The sequence below is a fragment of the Rhinopithecus roxellana genome, chromosome 4 (assembly GCF_007565055.1).
Source record: "Rhinopithecus roxellana isolate Shanxi Qingling chromosome 4, ASM756505v1, whole genome shotgun sequence".
Classification (NCBI taxonomy): Eukaryota; Metazoa; Chordata; class Mammalia; order Primates; family Cercopithecidae; genus Rhinopithecus; species Rhinopithecus roxellana.
This window is the reverse complement of record NC_044552.1, coordinates 21,929,830-21,938,173: the sequence shown is the minus strand read 5'-3', so window position 1 is coordinate 21,938,173 and position 8,344 is coordinate 21,929,830. Positions and strand designations below refer to the sequence as shown.

The following is an 8,344-nucleotide window of genomic DNA, read 5'->3' as shown; positions in this document are numbered from 1 at the left end:
TTGGGGAAATCGAATAAACAAAACCATGGAAGTGCTGAACATTGAACCCTGGACCTCATACACGCAAAGCATGTGCTCTACCACTGAGCTATACGCCCGAAAGATGAGCGAGACCTTTTAAATTTTTGATGAGTTCAAATTATTACATTTTGCGCTTTTGCTGTCATATCTACAAAATCTTTGCCTAACCTAGGGTCACAAAGATGTTTTCTTCTAGAAGTTGTATAGTTTTATGTTTTACACTTAGGCCTGCGATTCAATTTTAGTAGATGCTTTAGGCTTTATAGTATGCATGTAAAAAATCACACTGTAACTTCAAGTGGTATTATATTACTTCATGTATAGATAAGGTAGATAAGGACTTTACACCACTATATGTTCATTTCTTCTCTACGGAGTTTGTGCTAATGTTAACAACATAACCTCTCCATATGTTATAACTCCACAACATATTGTTACTATTTGTATTCTAAATAATTATTTTTAAACATATTTAAATAATAGCAAAAAAATTCTTATATTTACTACATCCTTATAATTCCCAGTGCTCTTCATTTATTTGTGTAGATGCACATTTCTTTGTGTAAATTCATTTTTTATGTTGAGGGGTGTCATTGAGACACGTGGTACAGATATCAGCCTCATGTAGACAAATGTAATATGGGTGTGTAGTAGAGAAAGGTGAATCTAGAAGAACTCCTGAGTTTTCTAATTTACACCAGAAAAAATTTTAAAAGTCTTCAGTTGTATGAATGTGAAATATTTTTCAAGGAGGCATATTCCCTGAACTTTTTCTATCTCCAGAAAAAAACTTAATACATTAGGCTATATAGACTTTTACATTCAGTGGAATTCCTTTACTAATGTGGCTCTAGGGACTATTACAATTTTACATAAAAATAAGAAAAGAATTTTCTGAAGACAAAAGGAAACTAAACTTCTAAGACTTTAGTTAGTGTACTATTATTATAATCCTAATAAATTTTTCCCTTCTCACCATTCCTAGTCAACTAATAATTTTTACAGCAAAAAAAATTTTTTTTTACATTACACATCTAGTATCCTGATGTAATACAGTTGTATTTTGGCAGTTCTTTTTGATATTGTCTTCCCTAAATTTAAGTCCTAAATTTTGAATAGTAAAATTTTATGATGTTTCTTACATTAAAACTAGCTCCGAGTTTCCCAGTCAGCTTCTGATCCACAATGAAGACTTGTTCGAGCTCTTAATAAAAAGAGGAATACTGAAAATAATTAGCAGCAATATGCTCCACACTTTAATTAGGTCAAAACAATTGTGACAATGGTCTGTGACAAATTCCACAATGTGAAAAACAAAGGAAAACAAAGCTCTATCAGTTCAAAAGAAAGAAACTTATTCACCCTAGGTTAATCGTGTACAAGTAAAACAATATTCATACAAACATGTTTCAGCAATTGTCTACCCTTTTCAGGTTGGACTGGGAATGTCCTAGAAGCAGATGCATTGTCATTTAGTCTGCAGTTCAGTAACCTTTCTCGTGGTATAGCGATGAAAGGAGATCCAGTTTAGTGATTTCAGAAATAGTGGGATTTATCTCAGTGGATTTTCTCCCGCCAACCATTATGTTTTGAAAATTAGAAATACTGACACTGATATATCAAGATGTAAGTGCAAGAGAGCTTGGCTATCACGAGAGTGTTGCTCGGTGGTAGAAAGCATACTTAACATGTGTGCTGTCTTGGTTTCATTTCCTGAAAATGTCGCTGTTCTTTAGCTACTCACCAACCACCACCCCTTCTTTTCTCATACACTTTACTCGCATACATGATCCAAAGGACTCCCTTTAGTGCTACTCCATTTGTACGCCATAAACTTCTGCACTGTCCAGGGCAAAAGACTATGGCAAAGACTAGATGGAAGAGGATAAAACAAAGGATTAATAGCTCATTCGAAATCATCACTAGGAGACAGAAACCTGACCCCACATTAACAGAAATTAACCTTGGGTTCCGATTCTCTGCATCTTTAAAGATTATCAAAGACAAAAAGAAAAGAAAAACAAAGAACACCATCACATTTTATTTTTACTTTTATTTTTAAATTTTCTTTGCTGTGTCTGGCTCAACCAACAGGATGTGGAACAGCAGAAAGTTTTTTGTTTGTTTGTTTATTTTTTAATTCCTGTCACTTATCTTCTGTGTCCCTCCTCCACCTATCCATTCCACACTGCCAGGGAATTGGATTCAGCCATCATATGTAGGAGTCAATAAGTTCCAAGTATTTCTTAGTGGGTAAATACATTGTATAATAAAAGCACTTAAGAAACCTGAAAGCTAAAAAGTTGGAAACAATCGAAGTATTGAAAGAGAAATTGAATGAAGTTTTCAGTCTGCAGTAAGCTGAGATAGCTTGGTTGGGAGGGTATTAGACTGAAGATCTAAAGGAGAATGGTTCAATTCAGGGTTTTGGCAACTTTGCCTTTTCAGATACTCTACCAGCGATCTACCTTTGCAGTCTTAAAATTTCGTATGAACTGCATCTCTCAATTTATGTTTAGTAATTGATATTCAGGGGAGCAAAAGAACATGGCACACAAGCAAAGGAATTACATGTCTGCCTTCTTTTGCTTCTCCATATATAATAAAGCAATCGCGATGCCCCATGAATTTTGATGTGTGAAATAAAGATGAACTGTAAAATTCATTTTGATACTTACAATTTTATTTTATTTTTTCTTAATTAGAGTGACTTTAGACAGAAAATGAAAAATACCATGACAGGCTGAAAAAAGAACGACTGAAAGGGAAAAGCTTTGTATTTTAGCACTTTTTATGGCAGTTGCCCCCGCTTTTTGAATAAGGGACCCTGTATTTTCATTTTACACTGGACCTGTAAATTATGTCGCTGACCTTCATCAATATTAAATCGACATTCACGTACATATAATTGTAGTATCTATAATCGACGTTCATAATTACAGATTATTAATTCATAGTTGACATTTTACAAATTTGGAGAATTGAAGACATTCTAACTCTTCACACGCCTATAGCTGAATTATAATCCCAAGAGCATGGCCAGTACCGTATTAAAATCCACACCTACAGTATACATTTCCTCTCTAAACTTCAATTCGTTGTTCTTAACTCTTTATATAAAATTGGAATACTTGAAATGACATTGCACAGAAAATCCCAATGTAAGATATGGCTTGTATTTAAAAAAAAAAAAAGCAAACAAAAAAATAGGCAGTATACTATAATCACCGTACTGCTCTTTGCTATTTTTATGTAGTCTTACGTTTGGAGGATGTACAGTCAGTGTGTTTCCAAAGTCTTTGGATGCCACCTGTTATGTCCAAGATCAGGGGCGGAGGATCCCTGATGGTAGACAGGAACGACAGAAAAACCTCAAGTTTAAAGAGAGTTGGCATAGAAGACACTCTCACCTTGACCTAACCGAGGCCCCACTGGGATTCGAACCCAGGATCTCCTGTTTACTAGACAGGCGCTTTAACCAACTAAGCCACGGAGCCTGTGGAAACTGCCCTTGGTTTCCTTCTATCAGAGTATACCTTGGTATTTGCAGTAGAATTTAGATTTTCCTTTTAATTAAAAACAAAAAGTTGTTCATTTATTGGATTTTTATTTGGCCTTTGATCCCACCCACAGACGTTCAAGACAGAGAATAACAGCTTTGGTGGAAGCACTGATTTGCCAGTCTTTTTCTCTTGCTCTTTATAACCTTACTGTTATAATGAGGCTTGGAACCTCATTGCCTTATGGGAACTCAAGCCGAGGGAAAAATTGAAGCAACATCAAAAGAGAACGGACTATGAGAATATGAGAAATATTTTTATTTCAGGCTTGCTTGCTTGCTTTCTTTCTTTCTTTCTTTCTTTCTTTCTTTCTTTCTTTTTTTTTTTTTTTTGAGACGGAGTCTCGCTCAGTCGCCCAGGCTGGAGTGCAGTGGCGCGATCTCGGCTCACTGCAAGCTCCGCCTCCCGGGTTCACGGCATTCTCCTGGCTCAGCCTCCCAAGTAGCTGGGACCACAGGCGCCTGCCGCCACGTCCGGCTAATTTTTTGCATTTTTAGTAGAGACGGGGTTTCACCGTGTTAGCCAGGCTGGTCTCGATCTCCCGACCTCGTGATCCGCCCGCCTCGGCCTCCCAAAGTGCTGGAATTACAGGCGTGAGCCACCGCGCCCGGCCCATTTTAGGCTTTCTAAGGCATTTGACTTAATGTTTAGATTGTGCATCTGTGAAAGAAGGGAAGTGCCACAAGTTCTTTCACTTTAAAAGTCAACCCCTGGAAATGAGCTCATGCAGTTCCTATGATTTACACAAGTTTGAAAAGGAAGGAAAATGAGTAAAGGAGCTAATAACTTCAGCGACTTTTTCTAGGAAACTTTACAGCTCTTGACATAGAATCATAAAGAGATGGGAGACAAGGAAGACAGGAGGGAGGAAAACAGAGCGTTCTGGAGCTTTAGCGATTATATTGTCCCTTGAAAATGGAACTTTCTCTGCAAAGAGGAGAATTCAAAGGAGATTCACAGATTAGGACTACAGCTACCAAATGAGTTAGTGGAATATATATGTGTGTCCCAGGTAGATCGATAGATTCATGTAGCTCAGATGATAAGCATTCAAACTATTAGTGTAAGGAATGAAGATTCGAATCTCTGTCAACAGTCTTTTATTTTTATTTATTTTTATTATTTTATTTTATTTTATTTTATTTTATTTTATTTTTGAGACAGAGTCTCACTCTGTCGCCCAGGCTGGAGAACAGTGGCACAATTCCGGCTCCCTGCAACCTCCGTCTCCCGGGTTCAAGCAATTCTTCTGCCTCAGTACTGAGTAGCTGGGATTACAGGCATGCACCACCACACCCAGCTAATTTTTGTGTATTTAGTAGAGACAGGAGTTTCACTATGTTGGCCAGGCTGGTCTCGAACTCCTGACCTCAGGTGATCCACCTGCCTCGGCCTCCCAAAGTAGTGGGGTTACAGGCATGACCCACCATGCACGGCCTAGAAGTACAGTATTTTCTAAGAGGGTGAAAAAACAATAATTCATTGCAACCTGAAGCTAAATCTGCTAAGATATGTTACAGCTAGTGATGATAAAATTATGAGAAGGACAGAAAGAGGCTTGGTTGAACAAGTTTAAAAAACTTGTGATAAATATAAGGCTATTGTTATTTATTGTGTTATTCATCAACAGATAATTTGTGGAAAATATTTGATGGTATCAGGTGTTTTTGAACTGTAATGTCAACAGTGGACTTAATTTGCTCTGGTAGACCAGCCATCAGAAATTAGAAACTGAAGGTCCTGACAAGAGGGATCACACAGCAGTTTAATGACTTAACGCTGCAAAGTTGTGTGTGTGTGTTTTTTGTCTGTTTGTTTGTTTTTGTTTTTGTTTTTAACTCAGGGCTGCGATGGAAATTTTTTGTTGAAGGGGAAGAACTGCCCTCAATTACTATGATCAGGCACTGAATGGCTTTGGAAGTTAGCTTTTGTTTCAGACTGGATAATGCTTTTTAATAAATTCAGCCCCAAATTACAAGGCAAAACAATGTTCATATACAAAACTTGTACCGCAGTAAAGTCATTTTGATGACAGCTAACTGCTAGAATCATAGTAATATCAAGCTGCCCTGTGCACTGCCTGTGCTGTCAAAAGTTAAAAGAGGCAATTCTCCAATCCCACAGAAATTTTCAGCAGATATATTCTCTGAACTCGAACTAAAGTACCAACAGTGTGTTAAAAACTTAATGCAAGTGCAAAAGCAATTTCCGTATTTCAAAATCTACTTAACTATGTAATTGAGGAGTTTCAAGTTAAGTCTCACTTTGAAGTGACTAACTTGCAATGTAATGACATGCTAAAAGCAAACATAAAGAGATGAACCTACTAGAATCCATAAATGTCTTCCATGCAATGAATATGCCCCAAATCATATACTCACAGATTAATATTAGCCATTTGACATCTCCTATCTTTATGAAAAGATATTTTCAAAGTGAAATAAATAAAATTATACTACAGGTCATTAACAGATGAGCATTAGCCAATGACTTTGATGATAGAAACACTAACTTTGAGCCCCCATCTGTAATAATAATTTTATTATAATGATGATTTAATTCTTCTCATTATCAATCATTACACTCAATTAGTATTGTATTTTGAATTTCATTAATAAATATGAGTGGACTTTTTTTCTCCCTTGTTATATAAGTACCTACATAATATCCTTGATTTGGCCATTTGATTTGCAAATCCTAAAATATTTACTACTTGGCCATTTACAGAAAAAAGTCTCTCTCAGGCTTATTTTATAAGAGCACTAATTCCATTCATGAAGATTCCACCTTCATCACCTAATCACCTTCCAAAGGCCCTACATCCTAACCTAATGACATCAGTGATTAGGTTTCAACATATGAATTTTCGTTGATGGGGGCAGTCACAAATAATCAGATTACAGTAGGAGTATATTTAAAAGCCTGGAAAACACAATTAATTTTGCACAAGCTTACTTTGACAAAGAGTCCCTAGGTTGATCTCCAATAATTTCTATCTCCTAGTGTTCAAGTATTTGTGTAATACTCTCCCCTTGAGAGTGATTGGGACTTGTGACTTCTAACCAATAGAATATGGCAAGGGAAAGGGATGCCACTCCCATAATAATGTAAATATGTACATAAAACATACAATATGTAGTTTATATTATTTATATACATACATTATTATAATGTATAATAATAGGTGTATATAAGCCATTTTATATATAGATATATGAGCAATTTTAAATATATGTACACACACAAATGTATATTCAAAATAGAGCACAAAAACCCTGCCTAGGTCATTGATGATAACGACAGCATTTGGGGTGGAGTAGATCCAGAGATCGAATCTGCAGCGAAGAAGATTGAAATGACAATGGGAGTTGATAGAAACAGAAGAGAGAGAGCCAGAGTCTGGTATATTTGACAGGCTTGAGTCTCAGGGGAATGACAACAGCATTCACTCCAAAAGGACCTGTAAGCAGCAACTGACGTCTCTACTAGAGAGGGGAGAAGTTTTTAATACAATTCATTTATGCTGTAGATTCCAGGAACATGCTCCTATAATATGTGCTTGGCTGAATCACCAGACATTACGGGTGGATGGTCTTTCTGGGAAAGTGGAGGGAGTGTTTTCTGTGGAAAATGTAACTTTGATGCTGCATAAAGCTGGTGGCACGGAATGGCTTGGTGTGGCACTTTTTGCCTGGAAAAGACAATTCCCATTTACTTTGGATGGAGCATGTGTTCTAGAGCTTGTGTAATTTAGTTCACAAAACAACTGGTGATTTTTTTGTGACTCAAAGTTGTCCAAATTTGTGAGGTAAGAGAGATGCAGGTTTCTTTTCTTTGTTTTCTTTGTTTTCAAGAGAAAAGGAGTTTTGCTCTTGTTGCCCAGACTGGAGTGCAATGGTGTGATCTCAGCTCACCTCAACCTCCGCCTCCCGGGTTCAAGCAATTCTTCTGCCTCAACCTCCTGAGTAGCTAGGATTACAGGCATGCACCACCACATCCAGCCCACACCCAGCTAATTTTGTATTTTTGGTAGAGATGGAGTTTCTCCATGTTGGTCAGGCTGGTCTCAAACTCCCGACCTCAGGTCATCTGCCTGTTTAGGCCTCCCAAAGTGCTGGGATTACAGGCGTGAGCCACAGCTCCTGGCCTGACATGCAGGTTTCCTAAACTCCTTTTTTGAAACATTTATAGTGTGGCCTCTGACTTTAGTGAACACTTGGTTTCTTTTAAAAAGTGGCGAATTATTTGAGCAAGCACTAAATTAACACAAACCAGACCAATCATCTTTTCTGTGACCAAAGTCCTTTTTTCATGTTTCACGGAAATATCCTTAGACAAGTTTAAATTTTAACTGGGCTTATTTGAGCAAAGAACAACAAAATGAAACATGGCAAAACAAAACAAAAAAGACTGAAGAATCAGGCAACCCTGCAAACCAGAGCAGGTTCAGAGAATGCCAACCAATAACATGGTCTAACAGCATTTATGGGAAACAGAAATACAGTGGAGACAACCTCATTGGTTACAGCTCAATTTGTTAATTGGTTACAGAGCCTCCAGCAAGTAATTAAAGCTCAGCTACTGTATTTCAACTCCATATTAGTTTGGTCTGTTAGGCTTAGTGGAGGAGCCTAGTCCAAATCAATGGCCTCCTAGACATTTTATTCAACAGATACAACAGTCTTTATTTTTCCTTCAAACTTTTTGCCTTATGCACTCAGGTCTCCCTCTAAAATATTTTCTCGTAGTTTAAGTGAAACACA

General features: G+C 37.2%; 1 non-coding gene across 1 annotated transcript; it reads right to left on the bottom strand.

The window, feature by feature from the left end:
- Positions 1-3,444: 3,444 nt before the first annotated feature.
- On the bottom strand, positions 3,445-3,518 carry TRNAT-AGU. The gene has a single exon. It is a non-coding gene; the product is annotated as a tRNA-Thr (tRNA).
- Between the last annotated feature and the right edge of the window lie 4,826 nt (positions 3,519-8,344).